Source organism: Felis catus, chromosome C1, assembly GCF_018350175.1.
Source record: "Felis catus isolate Fca126 chromosome C1, F.catus_Fca126_mat1.0, whole genome shotgun sequence".
Taxonomy (NCBI): domain Eukaryota; kingdom Metazoa; phylum Chordata; class Mammalia; order Carnivora; family Felidae; genus Felis; species Felis catus.
Window position 1 is genome coordinate 129,251,913 of NC_058375.1, and position 16,605 is coordinate 129,268,517.

The following is a 16,605-nucleotide window of genomic DNA, read 5'->3' on the forward strand; positions in this document are numbered from 1 at the left end:
CTTGAACAACACATAGACCAAATGCACTTAATAGATATATACAGAACATTCCATCCAAAAGCACCAGAATATACATATTTTTCAAATGCACATGGAACATTATCCAGGATAGATCACATGCTAGGCCAAAATACAAATCTCAACAAATTTAAGAAGATTCAAATCACATAAAGCATTTTCCTCACCAAAAGGGTATGAAACTGGAAATCAAACACAAGAAAAAACTCACAAACATACGAGGGCTAAACAAGATGTCACTAAAACAAATAGGTCAACAAATAAATAAGAGGAAATTTAAAAAAATCATGAAGACAAATTAAAATGAAAACACAATGGTCCAATATCTTTGGGACACAACAAAAGCAGTTCCAAGAGAAGATTTTATAGTGATATAGGCCTACCTCCAAAACAAATAGAATTTCAAATAAACAGTCCAACCTTACACCCAAGGGAACTAGAAAAAATAGAAAACAAGCTCAAAGTTGTGAGAGGGAAGGAAGGAAAAATAAAGCAGAAATAAATGAAATAGAATCTGAAAAATAAATAAATAAATAAATAAATAAATAAATAAGATCAGTATAACCAAGACTTTTTTTTAAAGATAAACTAAATTGATAAACCTTTAACCAGACTCATCAAGAACAAAAGAGAGGACCCAAATAAATAAAACCAGAAATGAAAAAGAATAGGTAGCAATGGGCACCACAGAAATATAAAGGACTATAAGAGACTACAGTACAAAATTATATGCCAACAAATTGGACAACTAAGAAAAAAATAAATTCCTAGAAACATACAATTCCCAACACTGAATCAGAAAAAATATCTGAACAGACTGATTACTAGTGACAAAATTGAACTGGTAATTTAAAAACTCTCAACAAACAAAAGTCCAGGGACCAATGGCTTCATAGGTGAATTTTACCAGATATGAAGAGTTATTACCTATTATTCTCAAACTATTACAAAAATAGAAGAAGAAGGAATGCTTCCAAATTCATTTTACAAGGCCAGCTTATCCTGATACCAAAACAAGATTAGACACTACAGGGGAAACAAAACAAAACAAAACAAAACAAAACAAAACAAAATTACAGGCCAATATCTCTGATGAACATAGATGCAAAAATTCTCAACAAAATATTAGCAAACAGCATTCAACAATACATTAAAAGAATCATTCACCCAAACGAAGTGGGATTTATTCCAGGGATGCAAGTATGGTTCAATATCTACAAACTAATAAACGTGATACTACACAATGACAAAATGAAGAACAAAAACTATATGATCATCTCAACAGATGAAAAAAATCATTTAGAAACATTCAACATTAATTCATGATAAAAACTTTCAACAAAGTGGGTTTAGAGGGAACATATAAAGGCCATATAGGAAAAACCCATAGCTAACATCATACTCAATGGTAAAAAGCTGAAAGCTCCTCCTGTAAAATCAGGAACAAATCAAAGATGTATACTCTCACTACTCTTATTCAACATGGTACTGGAATTTCCAGATGTAGCAATGAGACAAGAAAAAGAAATAAAAGGCATACAAATTGGTCAGGAAGCAGTAAAACCGCCACTATTTGCAGATGACATGATAATATATATATAGAAAACCCTAATGACCCCAACAAAGAACTATTGGAAATAATAAATAAATGCAGTAAAGCAGCAAAATACAAAATTAATGTACAGAAATCTGTTGCATTTCTATGTGCTAATAACAAATTAGCAGGAAGAAAAATTAAGAAAACAATCTGACTTAAAATTTCATCAAAAAGAATAAAATACCTATGAATAGATTTAACCAAGAAGGTGAAAGACCTATACTATGAAATCTATAAGAAATTAATTAAAGAAATTGAAGACGACAAAAACAAATGGAAAAATGTATCATGCTCATGGACTGGAAGAAGTAATATTGTTGCATTGTCTATAATACCCAAAGCGATCTACAGATTAAATGCAATCCCTATCAAAAGACCAACAGTATTTTTCACAGAAAACAATTTTAAAATTTCTTTGGAACCACAGGGACCTCAAAGAGCCAAAGCAACCTTGAGAAAGAAGAAAAAAAACTGGAAGTATCACAATCCCAGATTTCAACATATACTACAAAACTATAGTAATCAAAACAAGGCAGGGGATGGGCTAAAGGGGTGATGGGTATCAAGGAGAGCACTTGAGTTAAGCACTGTTATATGTAAGTGACGGATCACTAAATTCTACTCCTGAAACCAAAATTACACTATACGTTAACTAGTTAGAATTTAAATTAAAATTTGAAAATAAAAAAAGTATGGTACTGACTACAGAAATAGAAACACAGGTCAACAGAACAGGATAGAGATCCCAGAAATTAACCCACATGTTATGGTCAATTAATGTACTACAAAGAATATACAATGAGGAAAGATAACCTCTTCAATAAATAGTGCTGGGAAAACAGGACATATACATTCAAAAAAATGAAACTGGGTCATTTTCTTATACCATACACAAAAAGAGATTCAAAATGGATTAAAGAACTACATGTGAGACCTGAAACCCTAGAACTCCTAAAGGAAAACATAGGCAATTATCTCTTGGACATCGGCCTTAGCAACATTTTTAAGGATGTGTCTCCTCAGGCAAGGCAAACAAAAGCAAAAATAAACTACTAGAACTACATCAAAACAAAAGGTTTTGGCACAGTGAAGGTAACCATGAGCAAAACAAGATAGTAACCCAGTGAATGAGAGAAGCTATTTGCAAATGATGTATCTGATAAGCAATTAATATCCAAAATATATAAAGAACTCATATAACCCAATACCAAATAAAACCAAAAATTCAATTAAAAATAGGCAGAGAACCTGAATGGACATTTTTTTTCAATGAAGACATACAGATGTCTAACAGAAACAGGAAAAGGTGCTCAACAGCAGGGAAATGCAAATCAAACCCAATGAGATATCACTCCACACCAGTTAGAATCAAAAAGACAAGAAATATCAAGCATTGGCAAGGATGAGAGCAAAGGAAATCTTCATGCTCTGTTGGTGGGAATGTAAATTAGTACAACTACTTTGGGAAAAAGTATGGAAGTTTTCGAAAAAATTAAAAATAGTAATACCATATAATCCAGTAATTCCACTACTCACCCAAAGAAAACAAATAGACAAATTTGAAAAAAATATATGTACCTCTATGTTCACTGTGGCATTATTTATGATAGTTAAGATATGGGAGCAACCCAAGTGTCCATCGATTGATAAATGGGTAAAGAAGAAGTGGTAATCAAAACAATCTAACAAAATTCCAGGACCAAATGGCTTCACAGGTGAATTCAGCCAAATATTTAAAGGAGAGGTAATGCTTATTCTTCTCAAACTATGCCAAAAAAATAGAAGAGGAGGGGCGCCTGGGTGGCTCAGTCAGTTAAGCTTCTGACTTCAGCTCAGGTCATGACCTCACAGTTCTGAAATTCAAGCCACGTGTCAGGCTCTGTGCTGAAGCTCGGAGCCTGGAGCCTGCTAATAAGAATTCTGTGTCTCCCTCTCTCTCTCTCTCTCTCTCTCTGCCCCTCCCTCCCCTGCTCACACTCTGTCTCTCTCTCTCTCTCTCTCTCTCTCTCTCAAAAATAAATAAACATTAAAAAATTAAAAAAATACACGAGGAAAGAAAACTTTCAAATTCATTCTGAGGCTAGCATTACACTGATAAAATACTAGCAGACTGAATCCAACAAGACATTTTAAAAAATCATTCACCATGATCAAGTGGGATTTATTTCTGGGATGCAAGTATGATTCAATATTCACAAATCATTCCACGTGATGGGGCACCTGGGTGGCTCAGTTGGTTAAGCATCTGACTTCAGCTCAGGTCATGATCTCACCGTTCATGAGTTTGAACCCCACATCGGGCTCTGTGCTGACAGCTCAGAGCCTGGAGCCTGCTTCGATTTCTGTGACTCCCTCTCTCTCTGCCCCTCCCCCACTCACTCACTCTCTCTCTCTCTTGCTCTCTCTCTCTCTCAAAAATAAATAAATATTTAAAAAATTTTAAAAATCAATCCATGTGGTACATCACATCGATAAGAGAAAGGATAAAAACCATATGATCATTTCAATAGCTGAAGAAAAAGCATTTGACAAAGTACAACACCATTCATGATAAAAACTCTCACCAAAGTAGGTTTGGAGGGAACATACCTCAACATAATAAAGGCTATATATGAGAAACCCACAGTGAACATCATACTTAGTGGGAAAAAAGTGAGAGATTTTCCCTAAGGTCAGGAACAAGAAAAAGGTCTCCACTCTTATCACTTTCATTCTACACAGTACTGGAAGTCCTAGCCACAGCAATGAGACAACAAAAAAATAAAAGGTTCAGGTGCCCGGGTGGCTCAGTCGGTTAAGCCTCCAACTCTTAATTTTGGCTCAGGTCATGATTTCTGGGTCCTGGGATTGAGCGCCACTGCCAGTGCAGAACCTGCTTGGGATTCTCTCTCCCTCTCTTTCTGCCCCTCCCCTGTTCTTTCTCTCTTTCCTCTCCCAAAATAAGTAACTAAACTTTAAAAAATGTTTTAAAAAGGAAATAAAATGCATCCAAATTGATAAGGAAGAAATAAAGTTTTCACTATTTGCAGATGACATGATACTATGTATAGAAAACCCTAATGATGCCACCAAAAAACTACCAGACCTGATAAATGAATTCAGTAAAGTCACAGGATACAAATCAATGTACATAAATCCATTGCATTTCTATACACTAATAATGAGGCAACAGAAAAAGAAATTAAAAAAAAACAACTGCAGCAAAAATAATAAATAACTAGGAATAAAGTTAACCAAATAAGTGAAAAAGCTGTACTCTAAAAACTATAAAAAAAATTGTGAAAGCAAATTGAAGACAACACAAAAAATGGAAAGGCGTTCCATGCTCACGAATTGGAAGAACAAATATTGTTAAAATGTCCATCCTACCCAAAGCAACCTGCAGATTTAATGCAATCCCTATCAAAATACCAACAGCATTTTTCACAGAACCAGAACAAACAATATTAAAATGTGTTAGGATAGCCAAAGAGATCCTGAAAAAGAAAAAGAAAACTGGAAGTATCACAATCCCAGATTTCAAGTTATATTACAAAGCTGTAGTAATCAGAACAACATGGTACTGGCACAAAAAGAGACACATAGATCAAAGAAACAGAATAGTAAGCCCGGAAATGAATCCACAATTATGTGGTTAATGAATATCCAACACAGAAGGAAAGAATATGCAATGGGAAAAACACGATCTCTTTAACAAATAATGTTGGGAAAACTGGAGAGCAACATGCAAAAGAATGAAACTGTACCATGTTCTTACATCATGCACAAAAATAAACTCAAAATGGATTAAAGACCCATATGTGAGACCTGAAACCATAAAAATCCTTGAAGAGAGCACAGGCAGTATTTTCTCTGACACTGTCTACATACAGCAACCTTTTTCTAGGTATGTCTCCTGAGGCAAGGGAAATAAAAGCAAAAATCAACTATTGGAATTGCATCAAAATAAAAAGCTTCTTCACAGCAAATGAAACAATCAGCAAAACTAAAAGGCAACTTACAAAATGGGAGAAGATATTTGTAAATTATATATCCAATAAAGTGTTAAAATCCAAAATTTATAAAGAACTTATACAACTCAACACCCAGAGAACAACCCAGTTAAGAAATGAGCAGAAGACACGAATAGACACTTTTCCAAAGCAGACATCCAGATGGCTAAAAGACACATGAAAATATGCTCAACATCACTCAGCATCAGGGAAATGCAAATCAAAAACTACCATGTGATATCACCTTAAACTATCAGGATGGCTAAAATCAAGAACACAAGAAACAACAAGCATTGGTAAGAAAGTGGAGAAAGACGAACCCTCTAACACTGTTGGTGCGAATGCAAACTGATGCAGCTACTGTGGAAAACAGTATGGAGGCTCCAAAAAGTTAAAAATAGAACTACCTTATGATCCAGTAATTGCACTACTAGGTATTTACCCTAAAAATACAAAAACATCAATTCAAAGGGAACATGCGCCTCCATGTTTATTGCAGCATTATTACAACAGCCAAATTATGGAAATAGCTCAAGTGTCCATTGATAGATAAAGAAAATGTCACACACACACACACACACAGAGTTATTATTCAGCCATAAAAAAGAATGAAATTTTGCCATTTGCAACAACATGTATAGATTTAGAAAGTATACTGCTAAGTGAAATAGAGAAACACAAATACCATGTCATTTTACTCCTAATAGGAAGTTAAGAAAGAAAACAAATGAGCAAAGGAAAGAAAGAGAGAGAGAGAGAGACAAACCAAGAAACAGACAACTATAGAGAACACACTGATGGTTGCCAGAGGTGAGGTGGGGGGAAGGGAATGGGTTAAATAGGTGATGGGTATTAAAGAATACACTTACCATTATGAACCCTAAGTAATGTATAGAATTGTTGAATCACCATATAGTACACCTGAAACTAATATAACACTGTGTGTTTACTAGAATTAAAATTAAAAACTTAAAAAAAAAGAAGTAGGGGCATGTGGGAGGCTGAGTTGGTTATGCATCTAACTCTTGATTTCATCTCAGGTCATGATCTCATGGTCTGTGGGTTTAAGGCTCCCGTTGGGCTCTGCACTGACAGCATGGAGCCTGCTTTGGATTCTCTTTCATCCTCTCTCTCTGCCCCTCCTCTGCTTGTGTGCCCTCTCTCTCTCTGTCTCTGTCTCTCTCTCTCTCTCAATAAATAAATAAATAAATAAATAAATAAATAAATAAATAAACAAACTTAAAAAAAGAAGTTCCGAAGAACAGACACTCAGATCAATGGAATAGAATAGAGAACCCAGAAATGGACCCACAAACATATGGGCAACTAATCTTTGACAAAGCAGGAAAGAATATCCAATGGAATAAAGACAGTCTCTTCAGCAAGTGGTGCTGAGAAAACTGGACAGAGACATGCAGAAGAATGAACCTGGACCACTTTCTTACACCATACACAAAAATAAACTCAAAGTGGATGAAAGACCTCAATGTAAGACAGGAAGCCATCAAAATCCTCGAGGAGAAAGCAGGCAAAAACCTCTTTGATCTTGCCCGCAGCAATTTTTTACTCAACATGTCTCCAGAGGCAATGGAAACAAAAGCAAAAATGAACTGGGACCTCATCAAAATAAAAAGCTTCTGCACAGCAAAGGAAACAATCAGCAAAACTAAAACGCAACTGACAGAATGGGAGAAGATATTTGCAAATGACGTATCAGATAAAGGGTTAGTATCCAAAATCTACAAAGAACTTATCAAACTCAACACCCAAATAACAAACAATCCAGCGAAGAAATGGGCAAAAGACATGAATAGACACTTCTCCAAAGAAGACATCCAGATGGCCAACCAACACATGAAAAAATGCTCAACAACACTCCATCATCAGGGAAATACAAATCAAAACCACAATGAGATACACACTTCACACCTCACACCATGAGATACCACCTCACACCTGTCAGAATGGCTAACGTTAGCAACTCAGGCAACAACAGATGTTGGCGAGGATGCGGAGAAAGAGGATCTCTTTTGCATTATTGGTGGGAAGGCAAGCTGGTGCAGCCACTCTGGAAAACAGTATGAAGGTTTCTCAAAAAACTAAAAATAGAACTACCCTATGACCCAGCAATTGCACTACTAGGTATTTATCCAAGAGATACAGGTATGCTGTTTCCAAGGGACAAATGCACCCCCATGTTTATAGCAGCACTATCCACAACAGCCAAAGTATGGAAAGAGCCTAAATGTCCATCGATGGATGAATGGATAAAGAAGATGTGGTATATATATACAATGGAGTATTACTCTGCAATCAAAAAGAATGACATCTTGCCATTTGCAACTACGTGGATGGAACTGGAGGGTATTATGCTAAGTGAAATTAGTCAGTCAGAGAAAGACAAAAATCATATGACTTCACTCATATGAGGACTTTAAGAGACAAAACAGATGAACATAAGGGAACGGAAACAAAAATAATATAAAAACAGGGAGGGAGACAAAACAAAAGAGACTCATAAATATGAAGAACAAACTGAGGGTTGCTGGAGGGGTTGTGGGAGGGCGGGATGGGCTAAATGGGTAAGGGGCATTAAGGAATCTACTGAAATCATTGCTTCACTATATACTAACTAATTTGGATGTAAATTGTAAAAAATAAAAAATAAAGTTAAATCAAATTAAAAAAAAAGTTCCACCTACCCTCAGTTTTAGAGTCAGAATTATGTAAAGGATGAGCAAAGGGAAACAAATGCATTTTCTTGACCTACAAGGAAAGAAATTGGATTTTAAATATTATTTGTTGAGTTACATAAAGTGAATGAATTATGTATCTAAGTATTATTTTCTATAATTTCCAATTATGTTTTATCCAAAAAGTGATATTACTTCTCTCAAGTTCTCTAAAATTATCTTGCCTCAAGTGTCATACTATTATCTTCTGTGGAACATATTTGAAATAAGGCTTTGAGGGTAAATAGTATACTTGCTTTTTTATGACTACTTTACAGTCACTTGTAAATTGAAATGTACTTGCAAACATGAACTTTAAAGAATCAATATATCCATGAAAATGTTAAGGGAGTTCTGGACTTTCTTTCTCACTTTTGGAATTAGAAAGTCATTTAAAGTATTCATGTATGTTTTTTACAAATTGTGTGAAATTGAAGTTAACTAGAAATAGTGATGATTAAACCTTCTCAATTAAGTACAAATTCTCTCTGTCACTGTTAAGACTATCTAAGAAAGAAAAGCTTAAATGCCTTTAATTCCTGAGTTTCTAAACAAATGTCCTCATGACAGGAAAATAGTCTATGTACCTTTATAGTTGTGGGTTTTTTTAATTTCTTGATCACGTGTTCATTAACAGCAAAAATTGAATGATAGAGTTCTGTGCAGAATAATAACCCAGGACTAACTGATTCACCTCTGACTTTTCTGCCATTGATTAACATTTTCAGGACAATCAATATCTATCAGATACCACTCACTCTCAAAATTAATCAAGACAAAATTCTGAGAGTTATGAAGTTCAAGTGTCCTGTGATGTTTTTTTGGTACTTATTTTATAGGCACCCTTGCAATTTGTTTTCAGTAGGCTTATCTGACTGTGTGAAGCCTGAAGTCCACTGGATTAGTAAATGTAGACATCCTCAATACTTATTTCCAGAGCTATCTAATGAAGTGTCTTTGTTTCTTATAAACATATTTCAAATTATTCACATCTAAAATTGCAATGTGTGTTTCTAACAACCATATCACTATTACTTAAGCATCAATTAAAACAATTTTGTTATAAATATTCATATTTTAAATATGCATGTACAAGTAAGTCCTTTCTAAATGTCCATTCCTCTGTTGGACCTGCTTGCCATTTATGCTACTTAGTATCACTTTATAAGACTGATTCAAAAGCACATGATACCTCTTCCCCATGCAAACACAAAGCTGCTTTTCCAATGGCTAATATTCAGCAGACACCTGAGTTGGAGAACTGGGTATTGAATCTAGCTCTTCCACTCACTAATTCTATGACTTTAAATGAGATGCTGATGAATCAGTTTCTCTTACTTAAAAATGAAGCCAAGGACTCTAAGCTGTATTACAAAGCTGTAGTAACCAAGCCTATATGGTACTGGCACAAAAGGAGACACATAGATCTATGCAACAGAATAGAAAACCCAGAAATGGACCCACAACTGTATGGTCAACTCATCTTCAACAAAGTAGGGAAAAATATTCAGTGGCAAAAACAATCTCTTCAAAAATGGTCTTGGGAAAACAGTACAGTAACATGCAAAATAATGAATCACTTCCTGGATCACTTCCTTACCCCCATACACAAAAATAAATTCGAAATGGATGAAATATCTAAATGTGAGGAAACCATATAAATCCTAGAAGAGAACACAGGCAGCAACCTCTTTGGCCTTGGCCAGAGCAATGTTTTACTAGACATGTCTCCAGAGTCAAGGGAAACAAACGCAAAAATGAACTATTGGGACTTTATCAAGACAAAAAGCTTCTACACAGCAAAGGAAACACAGTCAACAAAACTATAAGGCAGCCTATGGAATGTGAGAAGATATTTTCAAATGACATATCTGATAAAGAATTAGTATCCAAAATCTATAAAGAACTTATCAAACTCAGCACCCAAAAAAACAAATAATCCAGTTAAGAAATGGGCAGAAGACATAGGCACATATTTTTCCAAAGAAGACATTAGATGGCTAACAAACACGTAAAAAGATTTTCAACATCACTCATCATCAGGGAAGTGCAAATCAAAACCACCATGAGATACCACCTCACACCTGTCACAATGGCTAAAATTAACAACACAAGAAATAACAGGTGTTGGTGAGGATGCAGAGAAAGGGGAACCCTCTTGCACTGGTGGTGGGAATGCAAACTTGTACAGCCACTCTGGAGAACAGTACGGTGGTTCCTTCCAAAACTAAAAATAGAACTACCCTATGATCCAGCAGTTGCACAATGAGATATTTACCCAAAGGATACAAAGATACAGATTTGAAGGGGTACATGCATCCTGATGTTTACAGCAGCATTATCAATAATAGCCAACTATAGAAAGAACCCAAGTGTCCATCTATTGATGAATGAATAAAGAAGATATGGTCTGTATATGCAATGGAATATTATTTGGCCATCAAAAAGAATGAAATCTTGTCATTTGCAGCAATGTGGATGGAACTAGAGTATATTATTCTAAGCAAAATCAGTCAGTCAGAGAAAGACAGATACCACATGATTTCACTCATATGTGGAATTTAGGAAATAAATCATATGAACATACAGGAAGGGGAACAAAAGGAGAGAGGGAAGCAAACCATAAGAGACTCTTATCAAGAGAGAACAAACTGAGGGTTGATGGAGGAAGGAGGTTGGAGGAGGGGCTAAATGGATGATGGGCATTACGGAGGGCACTTGCTATGATGAGCACTGGGTGTTACATGTAAGTGATGAATCACTAAATTCTACTCCTGAAACCAATATTGCATTATATGTTAACTAACTAGAACTTAAATAAAAATTTGGAAGAAAAAAAATGAAGCCAAGGTGACAATACACATTAAAGTACTATTGACGTGGCACTCCCAATTATTATGAAGAGGATTTTTTCATTCTTATTCTATTAAGTACTACACAGATGCAATGTAATATTATATTTTAAGTACTATAAAAATGTAATATATTGTTAAAATTATTAATTTTTGGTTATTCTTTGCAACGGTATTTCCCAAAACTTGTATTCAGAGATTTGAAACACTGATCATATATTGAAATGAAAAGTCCATTTGTCTACATTTCTCTTAGTGAGTAAATTCTCTGAGGGCAGCTACAATTGTTACCCTAATCACTATTTTACTCTAGTGTCTGGCATGATGCATCATATATAGTAGGTATTAATTACACCCACATCATATACATAACTGACTTGTCAGATGACTCTACATGCTTGAATGAAAGAGGCCTCTCCTTTATGCAGATACAGAGGTGGATGATAAGACTAGGGGTGAGGGTGTAGGTGAAAAATTAGGACCAACTGGTAATTAGTTGGGGAAATAAGTAAACCTAAGTTTTAAAAAATGTGTTAAAAAACAGAAATATCTAGGCTGGCAATAGAGATTTCTCTATAATGAAACATGCTTAATAAAAGCTGATGGCCACCTGTCATGGCTATAGTAGAAGGACTCACTGAACTGGCTGGGATGGAGTACAGGTAACACCTATGATCCATTCCAAAAGTCAAATGTATTTCCAACCACAATTAAAAAGAAAAGAAAAACTCTTTAGATATTAGGTAATAAGATGTTTGAAAAATTTGCTGGTCAATTTAGTTAATATAATTAATTTTGTCATCATATATACCAATCCCAAGAAATTTTCTGTATCTGACAATTTTGCATGACTTACCATGGCATGAAGCAATGAAATAAATTAAACTGCTAGGAAAGCATTAAGTACTACCTCCCTTTTACAAGCAGCAGTTTTGTTTGCTACTTCCTTAGTGAATTGGAGCTTCCCAATGTGCATTTGCCTTCCTATCAGCTGTCAGGTGACTAAATATTTTGCTGAAGAATTGACAGGGACCAAGGACTTCATGAACATGACCTCTCTTGATTTTAAAATCTTTCAAAAGATGCCCTTTGCCATCATGAGTGTCCTGGAGATAAAAGTGGGAGCTAGCTGACAACAAGCTGAGGAACTGTCATTAGTTCTAAATGTTGAGTAATGGAGCATAACATCTTTCAGCAAGAACAGCCAGGAGAAATGGCCCTTAAAATATCTACAGTATCAAATATTATAAAGGAATAATTACCATGTGATAGATACATAAAGTGGGTGCACAGAGGTTATTTGTCATTACTGCAGTCTGCTCAAAATTCAGAGGGAATGACACTCCTTATTTAGGAATAGACTTTTACACACATGTCAGGGTTAACTCATAATAGTCAAACTGCAATGAAATGTAGTCCTACTGAAATGCTTCAGTTAAAAAACACAGAGTCAATGGAGCACCTGGCTGGCTCAGTTGGTTAAATGTCCTACTCTTGGTTTCAGCTCAGATCATGATCTTATGGTTCATGGGATTGAGCCCCACATTGGGCTCTGTGCTGGCAGCATGGAGCCTGCTTGAGATTCTCTCTTCCTCTCTCTCTGCCCCTCCCCTGCTTGCACTGTCTCTCTCAAAATAAATAAATAAACATTAAAAACAAGACAAAACAAAAGAAAACAAAAACCCACAGAGTCATTAAGAAAGATAGGTGAGAGGAACTTTACAGATCAAAACCCTTTTTGGGGAACCTGGGTGGCTCAGTTGGTTCAGTGGTCGACTTCAGCTCAGGTCATGATCTCGCAGTCTGTGGGTTTGAGCCCCATATCTGGCTCCATGCTGATGGCTCAGAGCCTGGAGTCTGCTTTGGATTCTGTGCCTCCCACTCTCTCTGTCCCTCCCCCACTCACACTCTGTCTCTCTGTCTCTGTCTCTGTCTCAAAATTAAATAAACATTAAAAAAAGTTTTTAAAACCCAAAAAACCCTTTTTATCTCATATTTCAGGTAATAAACCTGAAGCTCCAATTGATTAGGTGGCCGGGGTAAGTTCATGTAGTAGGTTCCTAACAGGTCTATTTGTCCTTAGTCTCAGCCCAGTATGCCTTTAACTATTACAAAGCAATTCACTAAAAGGTTGATTAAACAGTCTAAATTAAGTTAATGACATATTTCACTGTAACAGGGAAAACTGGCCTTGCTCATTTGACTTCTTTCCCACTATCTCTCCAACTCCTTCAATCCACAGGGAAATATTTGTACTACATTGAAAATAGAGGACAAGTGCCAGCCACATACCAGAAATTTTGTAGAATCTTGCAAGATGTAGTACAGGTGAGAGAATGTGGGAAGGCTGAGCAACAGTTAAGACATCATGGGTAAGGTCAGAGTCCAATAGATAACCAGCAGAACCTAATGCCACAAAGTTCAGAAGCTGGGTTCTGGGACAAGAGCAGATGAGAAGCAAGCATCAATCTCTCCAGTTCTTCTGAGAGTAGCATTCCAGTGCTGGTACACAGAATGCCAAGCGACATACTTACTCCCAGTTTGCCCCCATTGTGGGATGCAGGACTCTCTGAGAGTATGGAGCTGTGTATATGTAGTTGGAGTGGGAGGTCAGCCACTGTCATCCTTGGTCTTATAGAAGAACACTATTCCAGCTAATTGGTTTCTAACAACCAACATGGATAGGACAGCTTCAGTATGATGTCACAATGCTTTCTCCAACCAAGTCTCATACTTTACTAATTACACACACACACACACACACACACACACACACACACACACAAATGGACATTTTATCTGTCATCATAATACTATAATCTAAATGTTTTCATTCTCTTTTCTTCAGAGACCCAAATTTTTGAATAGACACTGAAAATAATCTGATAGAAACTGTGTCATAACCATAAACATGAAGATATTGTATCATTCAAAGTAAGAAACTTTTACTCTGTGTAGCTGCAAACTTTTTTGTAATAATTAAAAATAATAATTACCAAAATATATTAAAAGCCTGTATTAAAAAAGAAGAATGTGAGTGGCCCCAGTCAGAGAAGGCATTGAGGTCTGCCATATTTTATGGCCAATGAAAGCTAGAAACCAGCCTTCTACTTCGAGAGGTGAGTCCTCAGACATATGCAAATTCTCACTCCATGAGAACTTATCTTTTATTGGGTCAGAAACTTATAGTATGTTATTTATAAACTCAAACTTCTGACATGATAAAACAAAATTAAATACAAAGGTATTTTAATAAAAGAAAGAGAAGTGTAGCCTATAACCTATAAGGATTCTCCATTTTTGAGTCATTCAATACAAAGGCCAGTGTATTGCCCCTCTTAATACCATCAGGTGTCTGGTCATGTTAGTTAACTACACTTACTTGATTCCTTTCTCACAATCAAACTTCTCATCATAATAGTGTAGCTTTGCTTGTAGTGAAAAAAGCAGCCACTCACATCCATGCAAGTGTTTAGTTTGACATTTCATCATAAAGCAATAATTTGGTCCTCTGATTTTATGAGCTGATGTGGAAGAGCTGGTGTGGTGATCATCAATAATGAACAAATGAGAGTCAGTATTAATGCATGACAAAGAAGATTTAAAGTCAAAATAATTAAACTGGATAAAAAGGTTTCTTATGGGTAAATATATTACTTACAATGTAAAGCAAAAAGACATTCTTAGGAAATGATTTTAACACACATTCAATCGTTTGTAAAAAATTTAAGTCAAAAGATAATATAGATACATTCACAGTATATGTGAATGATGTAATCAATAATGTATATTTTACATGAAACCTTATAAAAATATACATGGGGCTCCTGGGTGGTTCAACTGGTTAAGCATCTGACTCGATTTCAGCTCTGATCATGACCTTGTCGTCATGAGATCAAGGCCCTGTGTTGGGCTTCACTGGGTGTGGAGCCTGCTTAAGATTTTCTCTCTCTCTCCTTCTGCCCCTTTCTGCTCAGTCTCTCTCTCTTTCTCTCTCCCTCAAAAAGAAAAGTATAAATATTATTTTCTAATACCCATGAAACTTTCATACAAAATAGTAAGTTATAAAGAAAAATCTAAATCATGAAATTTTAGTGCCAATATTCCCTGTCAACATTTTTTTAAAACTGAGGAATAATAACAAATGAACAAAAAATTCCCCAAGATATCTACTGGAAATTTGTAAAAATGTCAAATAACTCACATCAAATAAGAAATATAATCTACAATAGCCACTACTTAATTCAATACTAAGTTATTATATTTTCATCATATCAGTATGTCAGATAAAAAAATCTAACTCTATGGATTGAGGCCAAACAAATGGGGGAGTCGATTAAATTTAAATTTATTCTTCCTACGAAATAAAATAAAAATAAACCTTTTTAATAAACAGGATATTTTCCTAAAAAAATGAAGAATGTATAACTCAATCTAGTCAATATTATATATACTGGAGGAAAATAAGAGGCTTTCTTTTTTTTTATTTTTATTTTATTTATTTATTTTTTAATTTTTTAATTTTTTTATTATTTTACTTTATTTATTTTTTAAGAGGCTTTCATACACCTGATATTATTTCTCTGAAAAAGAAATTATAAGAAGGAAGGGAGGTATATTTGACAGCGTCTCAGATTTGATAAGACACTGTTTATAACTTGTCAAAATCTTGTTCATAACTAGAATGCTTTTCTCAATTAACCACAAAAAAGATAAGTTTATAACCATTTATAAAAGAAGTACCTTTAATCAGGGTATGTGTATATATAATCCCTTAACTTTTACTTTTTGCTTTTCTTTAATGTTTATTTTTGAGAGAGAGTGATACAAAGTGCAAGTGGGATAGGGGCAGAGAAAGAGTGAGGCACAGAATGCGAAGAAGTTTCCAGACTCTGAGCTGTGAGCACAGAGCCTGATGCTGGGCTCTAACTTACAAACTGTGAGATCATGACCTGAGCTGAAGTTGGCCACTTAACTGACTGAGCCACCCAGGCACCCCATAAATCTGTCAGGTTTTGACTTCACTGTAAAATATGTTGCTCAACCTATGTGCCAGAGCTAAGCAAATTAAAATCAGGTCATAAAATAGGAAAGGTAAAGGTGTCTAATATAAATACATTTCAAGCAACCAAATATTTTTGCCCAAAGAAGAAAAAAAAACTATTATTTTAAAAGAAAACGTATAGTTCAAAGTATAGTCCACCCCCGCAACTTTTTTGTATGACTTAAAAGATCATATTTTTGCCTGCACCTTTGAAATTTCATTTGATCATATATTTTCTAACAGGAATATTTTGTATCAAGGATCAATGATTATTTTATACTTAAACTTTTGTTGAAAAAAGCATTGTACTTCTCAACCCTTGAAACTGTTTTCCATAGAATAAAAGGCATTTGTAGCATACAGATCATCC

At 35.1% G+C, this 16,605-nt stretch overlaps 1 long non-coding RNA gene across 6 annotated transcripts in view; it reads right to left on the reverse strand.

Annotated features, from left to right (window-relative positions):
- LOC111561971 overlaps nucleotides 1-16,605 on the reverse strand; it is a 307,562-nt gene that overhangs the window by 219,454 nt on the left and 71,503 nt on the right. For 3 of the 6 annotated variants that reach the window (XR_006583144.1, XR_006583145.1, XR_006583147.1), the window contains 2 exons: nucleotides 13,484-13,626; nucleotides 8,310-8,373 (listed from right to left, as the gene is read on the reverse strand). This is a non-coding gene — a long non-coding RNA (uncharacterized LOC111561971). Of the gene's footprint in view, nucleotides 1-8,309; nucleotides 8,374-13,483; nucleotides 13,627-13,725; nucleotides 13,911-14,573; nucleotides 15,976-16,605 lie in introns of those variants that run through there. The other 3 variants (XR_006583148.1, XR_006583143.1, XR_006583146.1) reach the window with 2 other exon arrangements.